The sequence below is a fragment of the Aotus nancymaae genome, unplaced genomic scaffold (genome assembly GCF_030222135.1).
Source record: "Aotus nancymaae isolate 86718 unplaced genomic scaffold, 86718_ANA_hifiasm-v0.15.2.pri h1tg000019l, whole genome shotgun sequence".
In the NCBI taxonomy this organism is placed as follows: Eukaryota; Metazoa; Chordata; class Mammalia; order Primates; family Aotidae; genus Aotus; species Aotus nancymaae.
The window spans coordinates 8,654,341-8,674,405 of record NW_026988431.1 but is presented as its reverse complement, the minus strand read 5'-3'; the positions used below and the strand labels follow the sequence as shown (position 1 = coordinate 8,674,405).

Sequence of the window (20,065 nt, the reverse complement as noted above, 5' to 3'; positions counted from 1 at the left end):
ATGTAGCCTTTTTCTTAAATTGTTTTAACGAATGTAAACTAAGGAGGACAGTTCTAAATACAGTTATATTATAGCATGACTTAGTATTTTATTATGCATTGGAAAATGGCTTGATCAGATTTAATATTCATTAGACCTGGCTGTTCGATAGCTTGGATAAATGTTTCTTTTTATTAGAAATCTGTCATACGCAGGGCATAGGCCAACATGTTGGCTTTGTAAATCATGGAGACTGCCCAGCCCTTTTGGTCCTAGAGCAGAAAGAGGCTTTCACAAACTCGCCATTTCTGGGGTCAAATGGGAAAGTAGGGAAACAAAGGAAGTTAATAAAGAGGTGGAGAGAAAACTGCTGGGCCTGTTGGTTTCTGAGCACCCCCTAGAAGATACGCTGGGGTACACTTATATGCTTAAACGCTTGTGTAATTTTCTTGCATATGCCTTTGAAAAATTTCAGAAAAGGATCAACAAAGGCAGTCTCCTAAATTATTCCCTAAGTGAGTAGAGACTGAGAAACTATAGGTCATTCAGAGAGCAATTTTAAGATCTATTGACGACTTTGATATTCTGGACGGCAGTACTCCTTAAGACCAGATATCCTAGGCTTCTATGAAACATTTTATTTATTTATTTATTTATGAGACAGAGTCTCACTCTGTTATCCAGGCTGGGGTGCAGGGGTGTGATCTTGGCTCACTGCAGCCTTCACTCCTGGGTTCAAGTGATTCTCCCACCTCAGCCTCCCTGAGTAGCTAGGATTGCAGGTACACACCACTGTGCCCAGATAATTCTCATATTTTTTGATAGAGATGAGGTTTTGCCATCTTGGCCAGGCTGGTCTGAAATTCCTGACCTCAAGTGATCCTCCTATCTCAGCCTCCCAAAGCGCTGGGATTACAGGTGTGAGCCACCCCGCCTGGCCTATAATTTATATTAGTATTTAGATTTTATTAAAATATTAATTAACCTTGGCTAAGAGTTAATAATATATGGGTAAACCATAGCAGGTGCATATTGCATATAACTTATAAGTTAATACACATATGTCAGGAGTGCTTGTTATTTTTTAAGAGATGGGATGTGCACTCACCCACTGCTGTTTTGACTCAGGAACACTTATTTCCTAGAAAATACCAGGGAGAATGTGCCTCAGTATCTTATCCTGTATGTTTTTCTCCAAATTTATTTGTGGTGTATCATTGGACCACCCATGTCACTAAGAGCTCCAGTGTCTCATGTGGCAAATGATCATATTATTCTAAATTCTCCTCCATTTGTAAAGACTTCTGGAGGAATTTGTCTTGAGCTTTACAGATTACTTACAGAAAAGAGCCCAGGAGTTATTGCTATCCATTGGGTAATTAGGTAGTTCCAAGGAAAATAATAAAACTATTTTGTGCCTGGGAGATTAGAATGGCACATGGTGACTCATATTAGTCAGCTGAGTAATTATGTAATTACAAAAGAAGGAGAAGAAAACCCTTCAGATTGTTTTTCCTAAGAGGGCCTTTTGGAATCGTTCCAGCCCATCAGGTACTTATGTAATTAGGTCAGGGGCACAATCCATAAGGAAGAGCTGGGGGATTCATTAAAAAAATGTTTATGTAAAAACAACCTGTGAAAAAGAAAAGGAGTTTTTAAAGGATTCACTCAGACTCCACGTCTATTAGATTGGACATCATAGCAAAGTCAAGGAACACGGTGTTTCATAGTAAGTAGAGGATGTTGTGCACATGAGGAAATGAAGGACAGTAGTGTAATTTGGAGTAATCACCGCTATCTATTCAGTGTATGCTAAGTGCTCTCAATCACTCAATATAGTAGGTCTTTTGTTTTCCCTATTTTTGCAAACAGGTAAACAGAGAGGTTCGAAGAATTTGAAGTCCTTTGAGTTCCAACACCAACTCTTCACACTGTACCATACTGTCTATCTGCATTTCTCACCTGAATTATGCAGGTGGTTTTGCTTGTATAGAGCAGCTGGATGATACGGTTTGGCTGTGTCCCCACCCAAATCTCACCTTGAATTGTAAAATAACCCCCATGTGACAAGGGTGGGACAAGGTGGAGATAATTGAATCACGGGGGTGGTTTCTTCTGTACCGTTCTCATGGTAGTGAATAAGTCTCACAAGATCTGATGGTTTCATAAATGGGAGTTCCCCTGCACAAGCTCTCTCACCTGCTGCCATGTAAGACGTGCCTTTGCTTCTCTTTTGCCTTCTGTCATGATTCTGAGGCCTCCCCAGCTATGCTGAATTGTGAATCCATTAAACCTCTTTTTTAATATATATTACCCAGTCTCAGGTATGTCTTTATTAGCAATTTGAGAACAGACTGATACATAGGATAATTGCTCATTTCATCTCTTCATTTAGTATAAATGTTGTCTACTCAGTAAAAAGCACTGGATTGGAAAACAATTAACTTGTTGATTGGGGCCATCTAAGTTACCAATCTGAGTTTCCTACTTGGCTGATTTAAACAGCTATACCTTGATTGATGTTTTGTATAAAATGCTCTGCTGACCCCCATCCAATATATGATATCTCAATTAAGTACACACAACTTTCCTATATGAATACATGTCAATAAATGCAAAATGTTGTCCTGTTTTGAAGGAGTGTATTATTCTGTCAAGTGCTTATTTCATTATATAGGTTTGCTTATACATCTTCACTCAAGTTGTTTTCTAAAAATGTTTATAATTGTGTCCACATTTCTAGGACATTCTGTGTATGCTGATTAAGTTTTGTGATGGCAGAAAACTAGTGGTTTCTCTGGCCAAAGCACTTACATTCAGATTTCTTTGGTCTCTATCTGATTGCTATGGTTTATCTGGCCATACTTTCATAATTTTAGGGGATGCAAAAAGGCATTTCTACAGAAAAAATAATTAGGGCCACTTTTAATTTTATTTCAGTAAATCATATAATTGTCCCTGATACAAAAAGATGAGCCATAGTTTTCAGCTGATTTGCAGAAGTCTTGTGGATTAGGCTACGTCAGAGTATTTCAACAGAAGCAGTGAGACACTTTGGGGATGCCTGTGGAACAACTAAGGAACTGGGAGAAAGGAAATAGGCTCATCAAGAAACAGGCTTTGAATGGCAGGCCAAAGCTCATCAAGAAACAGGTCCATCTGCCAAATCTGGAGAAATTTGTCTTCTACTACTACAGATGCTAGCAGTCACATGATTTGACTCAGAATTGTCAAAAGTTTGCCAAATATCAATTTAGGGTTCTAGGAATGTCACCATTGAATATGGTAGAATATATATGCTTTGGCCTCGCAAATTATCCTTACTTCTTTACATCACTCTGACTATTCTTTTTCTAGTTGAGGTACTTGTCATGAAAAAGGTGGGAGACTTTCTGGAACAGGCTGTGAGATTCATAAAGGCAGGAATATGTACTTTGAGTATTTTATCTCTATAAATGTGTATTGTCTGTACCACATGCTTTTTATGTAGTGTTAAAAATTAAGACATCCTATTGGTGTCAGACTTCTGAATAACTATATAAAGATAATACAACATGAATGAAATAAAAAATTGAGGATATTATTTTAGCTCAGCATCTTCACATTTGTTGGAAGATACAACTAATCCAAACTGATGTATCAGCTATGGATGATTCCCTGCAAATTTCATCAACATTTCAGTTAATTATTTGAAACTGCCCAGATTACTGAAACTATTTGTTTGATATGTATTTTTGAAATTGTGGATAAAAAACAAAATATACTTCTCTCAAGGACCTCAAAGTCGAGTAAAGGGAAAGACATGTAGACAGGTAATTTGTTGTTAGTAATGTGGTGAGTACTATTACACATAGGAAGAGGACACTGTTAACTATTTGGGGAAGAAAAGTTTCATAGAAGAAAAGGGTATTTACTCCGGATTTTAAAGGCTGAGTTTTCTAGGTGGGTGAGGAGGGGTATTTTGGAGACATGGAAGACCATATGCCAAGTTTATATGATGTGACAGGTTTCTAGGCTTGGAGTTTTGTGTGACAACACAAAAGATTGTATGTTGAAATGACTATGCCACAGCCAAACCTAGAAATCTCTGCTTCTCCTTGACTCCCAGACTGTGGCTGTGGAAATGAGTCTAGAAGGCACATTTACTATGTCATGATTAGCTGCTTTCAAGTACGTAAGACACACTGCCTCACCCTATGACCAAAGGCTTCATGAAATGGTCAGTATTTTACAAAAGGATTAATCCCAAGGTTAAGAACCATAATACTTCTAATTACATCTTTACTTCTCCAAATGCTCTTGGTTTAAAAAAAAAAAAATTAACTCACATCCTGTTACGAGCAAAGTGATTTGGTTTTAGAGAAAAAGTGTTACATGTATTCAGTTTCAGAAGTCAAATAGTTCTATAAGCCTTTTCATACTACTCCACCCTTTTCCACTGATTCCTCTTCCCCCGAGGCAACCATTTTCAGCTTTTCAGCAAATTTCTTGTATTTCATTCCAATATTTCTAAATTACTTGTTCACACTTTTAAAAATTCATTTTAGTCATTTCCTGGTATCCGATTATAGAAAAAGATTTAACTCTTTCATGTCACATTTGTGTGCTCATTTTTGCTCCCCCGTTCTCCAACAGTTATATCATAATTATGATTTACTCAATATTCAACACTTATAAGTAAGTTACTTATAAGTTACTTACTTATTTACACTCATATTTAAGCAAATATTGCTTACATATGAAAATGCCATATACTAGGAACACATTTATTTCTGTCATATAAGTGAACTTGCTTCTTGTTGACCATCCACTCCTCTTCAGCTCAACAAAGCGTTTAAAGTTTTAATTCTCTCTGGTGTGCCAAGTCTCCCAGATGTTTTCCAGCTTCTAAAAATTTGACATCTTTCATTTACTGTTGTCTCTTCTCTCATTCTCTTTAACTTTGTGGATGTATGGCTTTCGGGAGGAGGTAGAAATAAGTGTGTATCTTTGATATGCCATGTTTAACACAAGTAGAATGGGGCTTTCTGTGTGAGGCCACAGAAAAGGAAGGAGTAGAATTGTAAGTGAAAATGCCTGATTATCACAGAGGAAAAGCAGGTGTTGAGATAAAGCAGAGTTTAAACCACCTGCCAAGGATATCAAGACATGGATAAAGTACGTACATGTATGGAGGAGGAATAGAAAGCTGTAATTCTTGTTGTGAATATTCTATTTGTTATTGTAGGAGAAAGGGAGTGTTTCCAGCATTAAGATAGGCCCTGACCTGAGGGTTATAAGGAAAGAAAGAAAAAAGAAGCCTGTAAGTACTTTCAAAGACCTGTCTAAAGATGCTTTATGCCTAAAAACCAAAGTAGAATCCAACCTCTTTGATGCGCATGAAAATATGAGAGGAGAGGAGAATAAGTATTTGCAAAGATCAAGTAGTGTATCTTTGAATTACTAAAGGAAAAAGTTCTATTGCTAATGGAGCTTTGTTACTTGTATCAAAATAAGACTACACATTCAATTTAATCAATATTGTTAACGATACTATTATTCATTAGGAGCAGTGAGCTCTTAGGGGATAGATATGTCAAGAAAGTTACAGTTCAGAAAAGACCATGAGACAAGTGTGTAAGCAAAATAAGGCAAGATAACCTATCGTAAGTACAGAGAGAAAAGGGTGTGATAGAGAAGAGAACGTGGCCAAGCTAAGAATTGAAATGCCCTACCTGTACTCATCCTTTGAAATGTATCTTTGGAAAGGAACATATGAAATCACAGGGCATTGTAATCCCATTCATTCTACAATAATGGCTTGTGCTCCTACCCTGGGCCTGGTGCAGGTCATTGTCCTTGCTCTTAAGGAGTTCTTATTTTAATGGAGGTTGGGTGAGGAGTCCATGTGGACACAGTTCCAGTACAGCTTGATCAAAGCTAAAACCTATGGATAAACAAAGGCTCTGAGGTGAGTTAGTGAGACTTGTGTTGAAAGAAGTAGCTTTATGTGACTAAAATGTAGACTGATAGACAAGCCTCTCTTAAACCAAATATGCATACATTCATTCATCCGTTGGTTCATTTATTCATTCAGATGGTTTTTGACAGGGAATTTAGCTAAGCACTATGTGAAATAAACAGACGAATGGCTTCTGATTCATACCCTAAGAAATTGATTGTGTACTAGTTGGGGGAGGCATGTGAATGCCTCAAAATCAGTGTAGGGAGATGAAGAAGCATAGGAGAGATACAGCCAACTCCTGAGGGAGCTGAATGCCCTCTTCTACCTGGGGAGGTCCGCAGGAGCTCTGTGAAAATGGTGGTGTTTGGCGTGAACCATGATCTCACTTTGTATATTTAGATTTGAAGACAGAAAGCTATTTCAGATGGAAGGCACAGGATGAGTGAAGTCAGAGAGGCTGACTCTCAACAGTGGATATATAAATGTTTCCTAGCACTTGTCCTTGAGGGGAAAGAGGGAGCAGGAGAAACCTGAGATGCAGGGAAACTGCGGATGCTGAGTAGGGCATAGCAAAAGAGCTGAAACATGGGGCACAAACTGTGTCTGCCTAGCTGTTTTGCCAAAGGCCAGACAGCCCTGCTTAGGAATCTGAAAAGAAAACCCAGATTATTTATGTGCTACCACTAACAGTATATTGAAGGCCAAGAGGAGCTGAGAGTTATTGAGCTAGTTCAAAGCAATCTCGATTATTGAAAATGAATGAAATTGAATTCCACTTCCTGCAGAGTCATTTATTGAGAGACAAAAGCAATTAATATTGAAAATAAAATAATTGTGAATTCTGAACTAAATTGCCATACTGTCTCATCAGTCTTTAAATACTTCATGTATTAAAAAAATTGTAACACCAGTCTCTGAATCAGGGACTTATATGTCATTAGCATTTATTCATTCTGCTTTTGCTCAAAAGCAATTCTCAAGACTAACAAATTAAAAGCCAAAGTTTCAGAAATGTTATTCTAAATTTAAAATACACAACCATTTTGAGGTTTGGGATTTGGATTTGTAAATTAATCCTGTCATTTGGTAAATTAAAAAGGAAGATGAAACTGACCTTGTGAAGTATCCCATACTTCATTGATAGCACCAGATATTTTTGAATATTATTGCAAATTTGGCTTGTCATGAGCATGTGCCGAGTACCATGAATGTATTCGATGAATAATTCTGCTGTCAACAACAAGCATCATTGTGTAACTGATTTATGTACTGAGGACCCTTAAGAATTGAAAGAACAATATATGTACATAGATGATGCATATATTATTATTTGCACAAGTTCCAACTTGAGTTATGCTACTTTGTTTTATGGAAATTACAGGGTCTCTGGAAAAGTTGGCTACTCATTATCTTTATTCTTTACAAATTTGGGAAACTAGCTATCTTAAGTAGGTTTCTTCAGAAAATAGATCTTGTGATGAAGACTGGGGTAAAAGTTATTAGGAAGAAGTGGGGAGGAGTGGGACTAGAAAGAGGAGGCCAATAAAGGGGACAGCAGTAAGCAAAGTTCCATAGAGAGTAACTTTGGTTTGATCCTGTCCAGGTGCTCTGGAACTAAGGTAGGGCATACCCCAGAATGATTACAACCAGGAACCAGGAAGCTGGCGTATTTAAACCTCCTCTCTGCGGCAGGCCTCCAAAAAAAAAAGTCACAGGTGCTGGCTGTTGGGAGTGAAAGTGCATGGGGAGCTGGCATGTGCTAAGATGGTAAAGGGATCTGGGGACATGTGGGCAGTGATCTGACAGCATCTGCCACACCAGTCATTGTTAGATACTCCATGATTGTCATTAAATGCTGTGGGAACAGAGTTTAATCTAACCAATCTGTCCCAACAGTGAAGAACTCACTATTACCATGCTGGGAAATATGCCCAACTCTCAGTGTCATCTTGTTTCAGAGCCTAGTGTGCAGGGAGAGGTTTCAGGGGGTCAAGAGACCTATTTCCTGCTGGTAACAGGCTGGTCAAAGAGAATCAACACATACTAGGCAGTCTAAATTAGGAAAACAAATCAGGAGCAGGGTAGCTATACAGAGGCCAAGCAGATAACCTCAGTGAGAGAAAGCTTCCAAATGGCTGGGTGGAGGGCGGCAGGAAAGGGAAAAGCTTCTGGAAAGCCAGAGAGATTCCCATCTAGAAGCAATAAAATGCAATCTTGAAGAATACTGGCTCAAAATTATATTTTGTGAACACAATTTGCCCAGTAGCCTATCAGTTTGCAATACTGAATGTCTAAAAAAAAATGACCTTAATATGTACATAAATATCATTTGGACAACAAAAGAAAACTTTCTAGAATATAGAAAGCAAATATGGAGAAGAGTGCTTAAATCCACTGGACTCTTGCCACATGTTTAAAAGTTGAGACTCTGTCCTAGAGCAATAGATCTTTTTAGTGGCAGTTTCATTATAATGAAATCTTTAGTATATATCCAATTTATATACTTGTATGTATCTCAGTGTATCATATAATATATCTATGTATATATACTTGTATATATAATAAGAGAATTCAATCCTTGTTTTGGCTGAGAGTTTTGCAATCGGCATTTTGAAAGGATAGAATTCTTTTAATTATTCAGCAAAATATAATGTTGTCTCTTAAAGCCAAACGACTGTCTTGATACAATCCTTCCTTTGCCCCTTCTCAGAATCATTACAGAAAAATTTCCTTAATAACCAGTGACCCACTAAGGTCTGTGTAAATTGATTGACTGTAGCACTAATGACTAAGCCTTGAAGTAAACCATATGGTTAGTGTATGAGCCTTCACTGTTAGATGTTCAGAAGTTGTATTTCATGGTGGTGCTCCCCAGTATTTTTCCCAAGTACCAGGACATCCTTGGGGTTTCTGCCATGATTCACCATCGTTAATCAGGTAGATCGCTCAGTCTTAGCTTTCAGTCTTGAAGCTTATGGGTTGAGCCTAAATGGTCCCACTGTTTTGTGTAAAGAGTCTAAGTATTTCTGCTGAATCTTCTATTATTATGGCATTGAACACACAAACCAGCTCTTGTTGGCAATCATAAGCCAGTCGGGAATAAAATCTTGAGATTCTTTTGCAATAAGCATTCTTGTGTTCCCATTATGACTTTAAGGTAAGATTCTCTATCGTTAAGGGACTTGTGGTTATCTCCATAATTTTTCAAATTATATTTGAGAATGCGAGTTGGGTTTCAGCATCCTGGCCATTTTTCCACACTTAAAATTAAGAACAAAATACTTGTCCTTGAGACTGAATTTTAAATTCATAATCTCTTATGAAAATCATATGCAAAAATAGATACAAAAATAAAGCCTCAATTAATCTAGGTTGGCTTGCCTCACTGACTGAATTTGCCAGCTAATTGAGTAACTTCCCACTTCCAACTTTTGCTTTGAAAGACTTGGCATAGGAAAGGCTTACTCATTTGTGGACCCTATGGGATGAGGACAGCTTCAAAGGAAAAATGAAAAGGACTTCTTTTGTTTCAGTTTCTTGGCTTTTGATTTATCCTCATGCTTGCATTTATATTTTAAGAATATGATGAGCCCTTATTCAAACTTACTAGAAGAAGACTATTCCAAATGATTGAGAAAGCTAAACTATCAATTATTTTAAAAGACATTAAATTTTTTTTACCATAGACAGTGTATTCATAACTTAACCAATAAAATCTTCTAAAAGAGCTCTTAAATAAATTGAATTATTACTTAGATAAAAATGATATATGTAGAGTTGTGTAAAAAACAGACTGTTTACACTATTGATTTGCTTTGATACCCTGTCTGTATAGGTGATACAAAGATATACTTCTGAACAATTAGCGTTATATTTGATTCTTTTTCCTGAATTAAACTACTCCCCTCTTTACGCCGCCCAAACCAATATTTAATTATGTACTGCACTTCCACTTTGCTTAGGTTATAAAAATTGACTTTAGAGCATAAACTTCCTGTCCATTAACTTTCGCCTAAATGGCACTGGGTTGCCATTTGGTTAATTATATTTGGAGTTCAAAGTTGTGATTATGGCTGATTTATCAGATGTAATCTTTTAAAGGCATAAAATTAAATAATGGCAGTATAGGTAAAGAAGGTTAACTTTCCCTCAGTCATAAAGATTAATGGTCTTGATTTTCATAATATCCTGGATGTTGATATAATACGCTTTGCCTTTGTGTGGTTGAGTTGTATAATCTCTAAGTGGTGAAGTTCAGGGGAGATTTTGGCAGCTTTTGGTCTTTATAGGTTAAAGGACCTGACCAATCTAATGACATTTGGTTTTAAAGTTGTATAAAGTTTACACAATTCTGTTCTTTTATCTCTGCCCATTGAACAAATATGAAATCTGTGCTAAATCAACCAATAAGATACAGTCCCTGCCTTCATAAACCTTTGGTAGGCATTCCCAAAACCAAGTAAAAAGCAAATAAGTACAATTACTACAATTTAATAAAATGCAATCTTTGAAATTAAAAAACAGTGTCCTAAGACATAGAATAAGAGGGATGATCTTACTGTCTTATTTTCTTTATTATTCATTATTACTAATTTAATTTTCTCCTATACAAACAAAAATCAACCAATTGTTGTGCAGTTGGTCAAAACCTTGTTATTGGATTCCATTAAAATGACATGACTTTTGAATTATTAAAATGATTGGTTCTATATAGGTTTGATATGTCCCTATGAGTGAATATAATCTAGACATTTGAAAATTATTTTTATATTTGTAATTTATAGCTCCTAAATAATTCTATGGTAATATAATATGTAATCAATGCAGAAAACTTGAAAGTTACAAAAAATCCAAAAAACATTTTACCCACAATTCTACCACCAAGAGATAACCAGTATTGATGTCTTGGCCAGTATCCCAGTCAGTTTCTAACACATGCATAAGTATTTACACATGTGCACTGGCACAAGAAATCTGACTATACACATTATTTTACAACCATTTTCCACTTTTTGGAGTGAGAGCTTTTCCATGATATTTTACATTTTTTATAATACAGTTTTAATGGATGCATAGTATTTAATTACATCGTTGCCTCTCAGTTGAGTTAACCTAAGTCACTATTTATGTACATTTGTTTCCAGTTTTTCATTTTTATAAATAGTTGGATGCCTATCTATTTCCTTGCTTTTAATTATTTCCTCAGGGCATACTCCTAAAAGTGAAATTGCTTGGTTAAACTCCTGAGGCTTTGGATATATTATGAAAAAGATCCCCTTAAAAAAAAAAAAAAAAAAAAAAAAACCCATGCTGATACAGACTTCCACTAGCTGGAAACATGTCCACTCGCATCATACCTCACTTTTAGTAGGTACTTGTTTTGATTTTTAACTTTTGTCATTTTAGTAGTCATAAAATGACTAAAAAACAGTGTTCTATGCTTTATATTTCATGTGAAATTAGAATACGTATTTAATGATGCTTTAAGATTTGTAATGCTGCTTTGAAAATAAAACTAGAAACAAAATCAAATTTAGAGGAAATGGGAGCTTCTAGGATATGAACATTGTGAAGACAAAGTTCAAGGTGATGCTGTTTACAAAACCAAATCAACAAATTACAAAAGAATACAAGCAATAGAATGGAAACAGCAACAAAAACTCCCATTTAAAGAAGGCAAGCAAAATCAGGGCAGAGAATTCTTCATTCCTTTGACCCCTCAAATCAGAGTTTGCTGTCATCTCTGATGAGAAATATATTCTTAGGTTAGTTAATATGGTGGCACCTCAGAATTCCTGTGACTTTTCTCTTGAAAGAGTTTACATTGACAGAATCTTAAAGAAGTGAGTTGTCAGTGAAGATGACATTCTACTAGAAATGGTAAATTGAAAATCTTAAGTTGTGGGATCCCTGGCAAATTTCTTTCCCTATTAAAAAAGTTATCAAAATTAAATTATATAAGAAAATTGAGTAGTGGTGTTAAATACAGTATAGCATGTTAGAATTAAACAGGATTTGAAAGACTGTCTAATCCAGCCACTTATTTTACAGATAAAACAGAGTACTGCAGAGATGAAGTAACTTGCCCTAACGCCCATACCTGGTAAGTAACAAAAGAAGCAGTAAATACATTTGAACAAATATTTTGAAAAACATGGAAGTTCTCTATAACACTTCAAATATAACTGTACTTGGGGATATGAATTTAAGTACTTATTGTATACACATAAAAACCAATATTTATATTTTTTCCAAAAATGGAATCATATGTAAAAATGAGTCTATAAATTGTTCTTTTATGAATGTTTTATAGAGATAGAATGTCTTATTTTCTCTCTGCTAACATGTATATGGTAGCGAGCAGAAGGTGGCAAACTGTAAGGGACCAGACCATGACTACTTAGGCTTTGTGGACCCTACAGTCTCTGTCACAGATACTCAACCCTGCTGTTATGTTGCAAAAGCAGCTCCGGGTCAATATGTAAGCAAAGGTGTGATCACATTCCAATAAAACGAGATTTATAAAAACAAGCATCAGTTAACATTTGTCCAGCAGATTGTAGTTTGCTGACTTTTGGAATACAGAAGGAAAAATAATGACGTTGATTTAGAAAACAATGAAGCTGAGCGGGGAACATAATGTTTATCCTGGGTGTAGGTGGCAGAAGCTGGATTTGAGTTTCCATGTCAGCTGTGACCTTGATTAAGGTAGGTAGAATCACTGCCCTCAGGAGTAGAGTGTGAGTACTAATACCCAGATTTCAGGGTTGTCCTGAAGATTAAATGAAATAATTTATGTAATTCATCTGTTAGTAGGTAAGAAAATTCGCTTTCTTTGGGGGTAGGGGTAAAAGCAATACTTATGTACTCACATACATGAAGCATTTGAGCAAGGAAGAAGTGGTCAAATTTACTGTATCTCAACAAGTCAAAGATGTACATCATATGGATCCCCTCAAAAGTCATGTCTCAACCTATTGGCAAAGGTTGTGTAGACATAGCTATTACCAGAATGGTCCTGAGATTTCCTGAGAAAGGATTAACATACTTGGCCTGGAACTTTTGCAATAAACGAAACATTAGAGTTTAATTCATAATGATTTAAAAAGATAGAAGATATTTTAGAGGGAAAATCTAATTACAGTGAAAATAAAATTTCATTTATTCATCATTTCCTTCATTATTATTTTTGGGGAAAGATAAATAAGTACATACAAAGAATAGCAAAGAAAAACATCAAAGTGTACTAGGAGAAAATAAGGAATTGATGTGATGCTGCTTAGCTATAAATTTCTCTTATTATAAATCATATTTTTATTTAATCTTCCAGTGTACATATTGGGTAAGTTCAATTGGTATTTTAAAACAGAATCTATATAGCAGTTCCAAATAACTTTATTGCTTTTCTCTAATTGATTTTGAACTTAATGTATTTTTTATGACTTTGTAACTTTGTTTTCTTCTCCGCTTGGTGTAGTTATACATTCGGTTGAGTGGTTTAAGATTTGAACAGTTTTCTTGGTATTTCATTTTGCTGTTGCTTATCATTCAGAGATAGCTTCTTTTATCTAAACTTAAATGTAAGCTGGAATAATTCTAATTTATTGTTGTAATTTAATACCAATATATTGATCTGCTAAATTTTATATTTTGGAGATAAGTTTTATACTAGTTAAGTATTAATATTGACTGTGGTTTACAATTTAGAGAAAAAAAGTGATTCAAGTTAATATAATGTTCATTTGTGAGAATAAGTATATTAATTTTTGAAAAAAGAACTTACCCAACTTAATAACACAGCATATATTCTAATAAAGTTTAAATGATTAAAACATTTTGGCACTGGCATAAGAGTAAATAATAAAATCATTAGAACAACGTATCTGGAAAAAATCTAAATATTGGAATTTATAGAATAAAAGTGGTTTTCACCTTAAGAAAATAATAGTAGAATCAAGAATCAATGAAGGGGAACAAGAACATAGAAGTATAAAATATCTTTATGGCAAAAGATAAATAAAGCTAAAGCATCTTTGTGAATGAAAATGAAATGTGTTTATATAGATAAATCCATTAAAATAATATAAATAATACAGTGGGAAAATAGAATATATGAACTGGATATTCTCAGAAGAAATAGTGGTAGCCAGTAAAGAAAATGAAAAAAGTGTTCAAGCATACTAATATTTAAATACATATGAAAACTGTATTTTGTGTTTTGCCTTTTATTTATAAAATGTAGGCTTGATAACATCCAGCAATGGCAAAGCCATAGAAAATCTCCACTCTTATTCCTTGTAGGTGGGAATGTAGCATGAAATAACTTTTTCTAGTGTGAAATTGGCCAATATCTATTAACATTTTAATTATGGACATCCTGTAACCCAACTGCATCACGTCATAAAACAGCTCCTGCCGATGTCTGAACCAATAGACCATTTCCTCCATCTTGAAGCATTCTTTTCTTGTGCACTCCGTGTGTCGTATTCTCTAGTTTTCCAACTACTTCTCTGCTTCTTTTCTATCTCTTTTGCAAGCTCATCTATTTAAACGTCGTTTCATCAAGGTCAGGTCCTGTGCTCAGTTTTATTTCACATACTCTCTTGGGAAATATCATTCCACCTCTGGCTTTGACTGCCTTTAATATGACAAGGACACTCAAATGACCTCTCCAGGCAGGCTTCCCTCTCTACAACCATGAGCCCACCCACGATCAGCCGTACCCTTGCTGGGGTGGCTTCTCCATGAGTCTATATCTGCCAGTTAGGGTCTTGCATATTTCGGCTATGTGCTTTCAGTGTTAAACGTAGTATCCAGCATGCCGTAGTAGTTCACTGTTTACTTAATTGCTGACTGGAAGTGAGGCAGGACTTTGGAGAGGAATGCACAGTACCACTCCACATAAGGGGAGGCTGGGTCATTCTGCTTCAGCACTGTGAATACATGACCAGACTGGTGAGCCAAGATACAGCAGAACAGCTTTTCAGGTGAGAATTATTACGTGAGGTTTACATAGATGAGGACAAAGGAGTATAACATGGCAATTAACAAAGATAATTTTTCTTTTATTTTTCTGGATTTTTTTTTTTTTTGTATTTTCTGAATTTTCCACAATGTTTATATACCCTTTTTGTACTTGGGGATTTTTTTTAAAATGTAGAGTTCTTTGGAAATCTGCCTTATGATAGGGCAAGAGAGAAAGGTATTGTGTGTGCACGTGTGTGTGTGTATGTACGCACACACACATATACACACAGTCAGGAGAGTGAAATGTCAAAGGTAACTGACATAGCAGCAGGAATTCTAGAAGTTGAAACTCCAGGATTTGTCCAAATTGTCTTCATTCTTAAGTGACTTTTAGGGAAGAATAGGGCACAAATTATTTACTCAAATGGCCTGTTATGGCTGATTTTCAAGTATTAAAAACAGAACAGTATTTATGGATAATAAATTTGATAGTAACATATGGTCTCCTGAATTTTAACTCAGTCCACAGTCTTTACTGATGAGTACCAGACACTGGCATCCTAGTCAACCAATTCAAGTCATCAAAATAAACAACCTCTTATGAAAATGAAAACTCAACATTACACTGGAGAAATTGAAAGCATGTTTTATCAAAGGCAATTTGTTTATGATCTGACAGCCTTGAAGAATACAATGAAATTATGTATCTCTCACATTAAAATGAAAGGGCAGCAGCTTTTTTAGACATCAGAGTAATAAGGGAATCTTGGGTTATTCAGGAAAAAATCTGTTTATTCTTTATGCTGAAGATTCTATCTAACTTTTTATTCTTTGCATTTGCTGAAAAAAATGCATATTTCTGCACTAGTTAATGAATCATAGAAGAAAGCAATACCACTTTCTTTAAAAAAATCTTCATTTTTGGTAAAAGAGTCACCTATAGAACAACCACAAAGGTCATCAAAGTGCTAAAATCAAAAGATATACCAGATAATAGTGGCTTCATTCTCCATCGGGATCAGAGCCGATGGCCACCATTGCCTGCCTTCTACATGTGAGCCCTTTGACATCATTCTTTGTGTGTGTGAACCACATAAGCTGGGTTAGTGTAGGGCGTTCGCATTCCAGATTCTCAGATACGGTACGGTACGAAGTATCATCCAACTACACATTTACTCGAAGAACCTTTAGTATCTGCTCACTATGATAAGAGAAATAGTCATGAATTCTGTTCATACTTTAGATAGAACAATCATATCTGTATCTTGGTCAGTGTTTTTAGATGCTAACATATATAGCAAAAGAAGGCTTTACTGGAATATGTGACTCATCTAGTGAAAATACTTTCACAGTGCTTGAATCAATTTAATACTATTAGAACTATTTACAGTCAGTGCTGCTTGTATACTTCAAAGATTCATTTATTCTATTACAGTAGTTTAAAATTATCTTCTGAATATCAAAATATATTCAGATTTTTAAATGCACTGTCTAGAGGAAAACCATAGTTATTAACCTGATAACTAGTTTTTTAACACCAATGTTTAAGAGAGCTAGAGTTTCACTAAAGTGATATAGGTATGTTTTTTCCTACTTGATATAGGAAGAAATTATATACAAACCAGGAGAATTTCAGATTGTTTGTTAGGAGTTTTAATAACTAAAGTAATAATAAGTTTTTAAAAAGTCTCATAATAATGTATAAGTGACTCCAGAAACTGGAAAAAAAAAATGAAGCTCTAGAATAGTATTTAAAATGAAGCATACCTAACCAATCTAAAAACCCCGAAGTGTGCCAGGTAGTAGTGGCTTCCTTCTCCATCAGGATCAGAGCCAATGGCCACCACTGCCTTCCTTCTATGCCTGAGCTCTTTGACATCATTCTCCATGTGTGTGGCCCACATAAGCTGGGTTAGTGTAGGGCGTTTGCATCCCAGATTCTTTGCTTTCTTCCTGTTCAACTAAATGAACCTCATGGATTATGACATTTGATCACTACCTTTGTATCTAATGGCCTCAGTGAGTAAAACACTTCCAAGGCCTGGGAAGGCTGACCCATATGGGATTGGTCTGGAATTCAAATTGTGAGGTTCCGAGACTGGTGGGGTAGAGAGACACAGAGCTCTGTCATTTTCTAGCTACATGGTCTCAGAACCTTAGTTTCCTAAAAATATAATTTGGAAAAAACAGCATTTCCTTCTAGTGTTGTTCTAGTGTTGTTTTATTAGTTCCGTTCCTATTTTCCCTTCCTTCAGTTCACAATAGCACTGGGTGAAGTTAAACCCTTTCATAGATGCTTTTTTTGCCACCTTCTTGTAATAATTAGCTACATGAGCCATAAATGTCTCTTGGTAATACTATAAGAAAGTTTCAGTGAGCACTAAGCAGTTCTTTTTTGGATAACTTAGAACTGTATGTGAAAAAGACATTTAAAAATGCTATTTTTGATTGCTGATGTCATGGACATTGGCAAGAATATTGAGGCTGTATATCAAAAAGATATTTTGGGGATAAATCAGAATAAGAATAAAATAGAACGGTCATAAAATTGAGAGATCTCTTTGGTATCAAAGTATATTTATGAGATAATATTTCAACTGAAATGGGGAAAAAATGGAAATCTATTGCCATTATATTACTATTTTGTTGAGATGGCAATCTTATAATGAAATCTAAAATTCCAGTTCTCATATCCTAAAGTGGATGCCTGCTTGCTTTAATCTTGGTTATCATTATATCACTAAAGCAATCATCAAAATTAGCTTTGGCATTTTCACAATAAGGCAGGCTAGGCTCTATCCACCCGACACCCCCACCCATCTCCCTACCTTTTGTAATCCCCTCTCTGTCTCTGTGGCTGCCCCAAGTAAAAGTTCAAGAATATTCAACTGCAATCAGAAATGAGGAGATCATTTGAATTTGGCATTTGGTAATTAGAGTCTTCCTTGAGTCTTGCTAAGTCACAAAGTAGTGCTTAGTTCTGTGTGACTCTCCCACAACTTCTGAGATCTTAGTGATACGGAGTAAGAAGAGTTACCAGTACTTCTCTTATCTTGAAGCTGAATCTGAAAACATAACCTGTGGTAACCCTGTACAAGATCCTAACGTCCCAAGGTCTGTTTCTCTATCTGTAAAAATAAGAAATTTGTCTCAAACTCCAAGGTCTACAGAACCCTTTGAACCTCAAGATTTTGTGACTGCTGTAGTCTTTAAGCCATTCCTTAAACTTCAGTTAGTCAAATTCCACTGGCATATGTTTTGCCTTGTTGGAAGCATTTTTCACTCGCATTTATTTCGTAGTTTTATTTAGGTCTGTGCATTTTTGTTTTACCTTAAGTGCATTTCAAAATCGACAAATTATGACACTGCCATAAATATTAAATCGGCTTCACTTACCTCAAATAGAAGGTAGCCCATAAAAAGAAACAGGATGGAAAACAACGTAATTGGGTCCAAGTTAGATGGCATGGCTTGAGGAAAGCTCTGAGTCTCAAATCTGATCTCTCAGTTACAAGGAGCTATAGAAGACATAACACCTTCAAACCACCTTTCTCATCAAGAGAATCAGAAGTTTTAGAGTAGAATTGAAAGAGGAATACAGTAATTTCCTCAAAATACAATTTAGTATGATTTAATTCATTGCAGGTGCCACCATGGTATAGATTCTATTATATATGCTCGGAAAACTTCTGTGGCTATTCCAAGGGTGGAGCGGGGGTGGGTGTTACATTTTTAGACTCAACTCCAGACAACTGAAGCACTGATACCCTTTATTATTCTTGTCTCTAAGAAGCATCTCAGAAGTTGTCCTAAGTTACACAGTTCTCTTGTCTGAAAAGCCAAAAGAGACTTTCACAAAAGTTTCATCATTCCTAGTTTTGAACACATGCATTAAAAAGAAAAAACTTTGAGACATGATTAACATACTGTAAAATTCACGTATTTAAAATGTACAGTTGAATGATTCCCATATAGTCACAGAATTTTGCAACTATCGCCATGGTCTAATTTGGTAATATTTTTATTTTCCCCCAAACGAAATCCTGTACATATTAGCAATAACCCCCCATCTCACCTCTACTGGCCCCAAACATAGGCAACCAATAAACCACTTTCTGTCTCTAAAGATTTGCATATTCTGGACATTTCTTGTATATGTAGAATCATACAGTATGTGTTCTTTTGCACTGGCTTCTTTCACATAGCAGTGTTTTCAAGGTTTATCCAGGTTATAGCATGTATCAGTACTTGTATTTCATTATATTGACATACCATGATTTAAGCAGCCTTCTATTTTATTTTCTATTATAAAGCACAATGAACATTTTGAACATGTATCATGTGAACTTAAGTCATCTTGTAGAATATTTTCTGAGAAGCGAAGTATTTGGCATATTATACTCCTTTGTCCTCATCTATGTAAACCTCACGTAATAATTCTCACCTGAAAAGCTGTTCTGCTGTATCTTGGCTCACCAGTCTGGTCCTGTATTCACAGTGCTGAAGCAGAATGACCCAGCCTCCCCTTATGTGGAGTGGTACTGTGCATTCCTCTCCAAAGTCCTGCCTCACTTCCAGTCAGCAATTAAGTAAACAGTGAACTCCTACTGCGTGCTGGACACTACGTTTAACACTGAAAGCACATAGCCGAAATATGCAAGACCCTAACTGGCAGATATAGACTCATGGAGAAGCCGCCCCAGCAAGGGTACGGCTGATCGTGGGTGGGCTCATGGTTGTAGAGAGGGAAGCCTGCCTGGAGAGGTCATTTGAGTGTCCTTGTCATATTAAAGGCAGTCAAAGCCAGAGGTGGAATGATATTTCCCAAGAGAGTATGAAAAGCAAAACTGAGCACAGGACCTGACCTTGATGAAACGACGTTTAAATAGATGAGCTTGCAAAAGAGATAGAAAAGAAGCAGAGAAGTAGTTGGAAAACTAGAGAATACGACACACGGAGTGCACAAGAAAAGAATGCTTCAAGATGGAGGAAATGGTCTATTGGTTCAGACATCGGCAGGAGCTGTTTTATGACGTGATGCAAGAAAGAAACCAGACTGGAGTGGATATAGAGGTGTTAACAACATTTCTTCATGCCTTTTATCACATTACAATGTTTCATTAATTATTTGACATACAGTTTTGATGTTTCCATTGCTTAAAATGGGGGTTACTT

The 20,065-nt window shown here is 35.9% G+C and overlaps 1 protein-coding gene across 3 annotated transcripts in view; it reads left to right on the top strand.

The window, feature by feature from the left end:
- Positions 1 to 20,065, top strand: part of RARB (retinoic acid receptor beta) — a 777,639-nt gene that overhangs the window by 248,070 nt on the left and 509,504 nt on the right. For all 3 annotated transcript variants that reach the window (XM_064378607.1, XM_064378606.1, XM_064378608.1), the window contains one exon: positions 11,975 to 12,026. The gene's annotated coding sequence lies outside the window, so the exon portion shown is untranslated. The remainder of the gene's footprint in view (positions 1 to 11,974; positions 12,027 to 20,065) is intronic.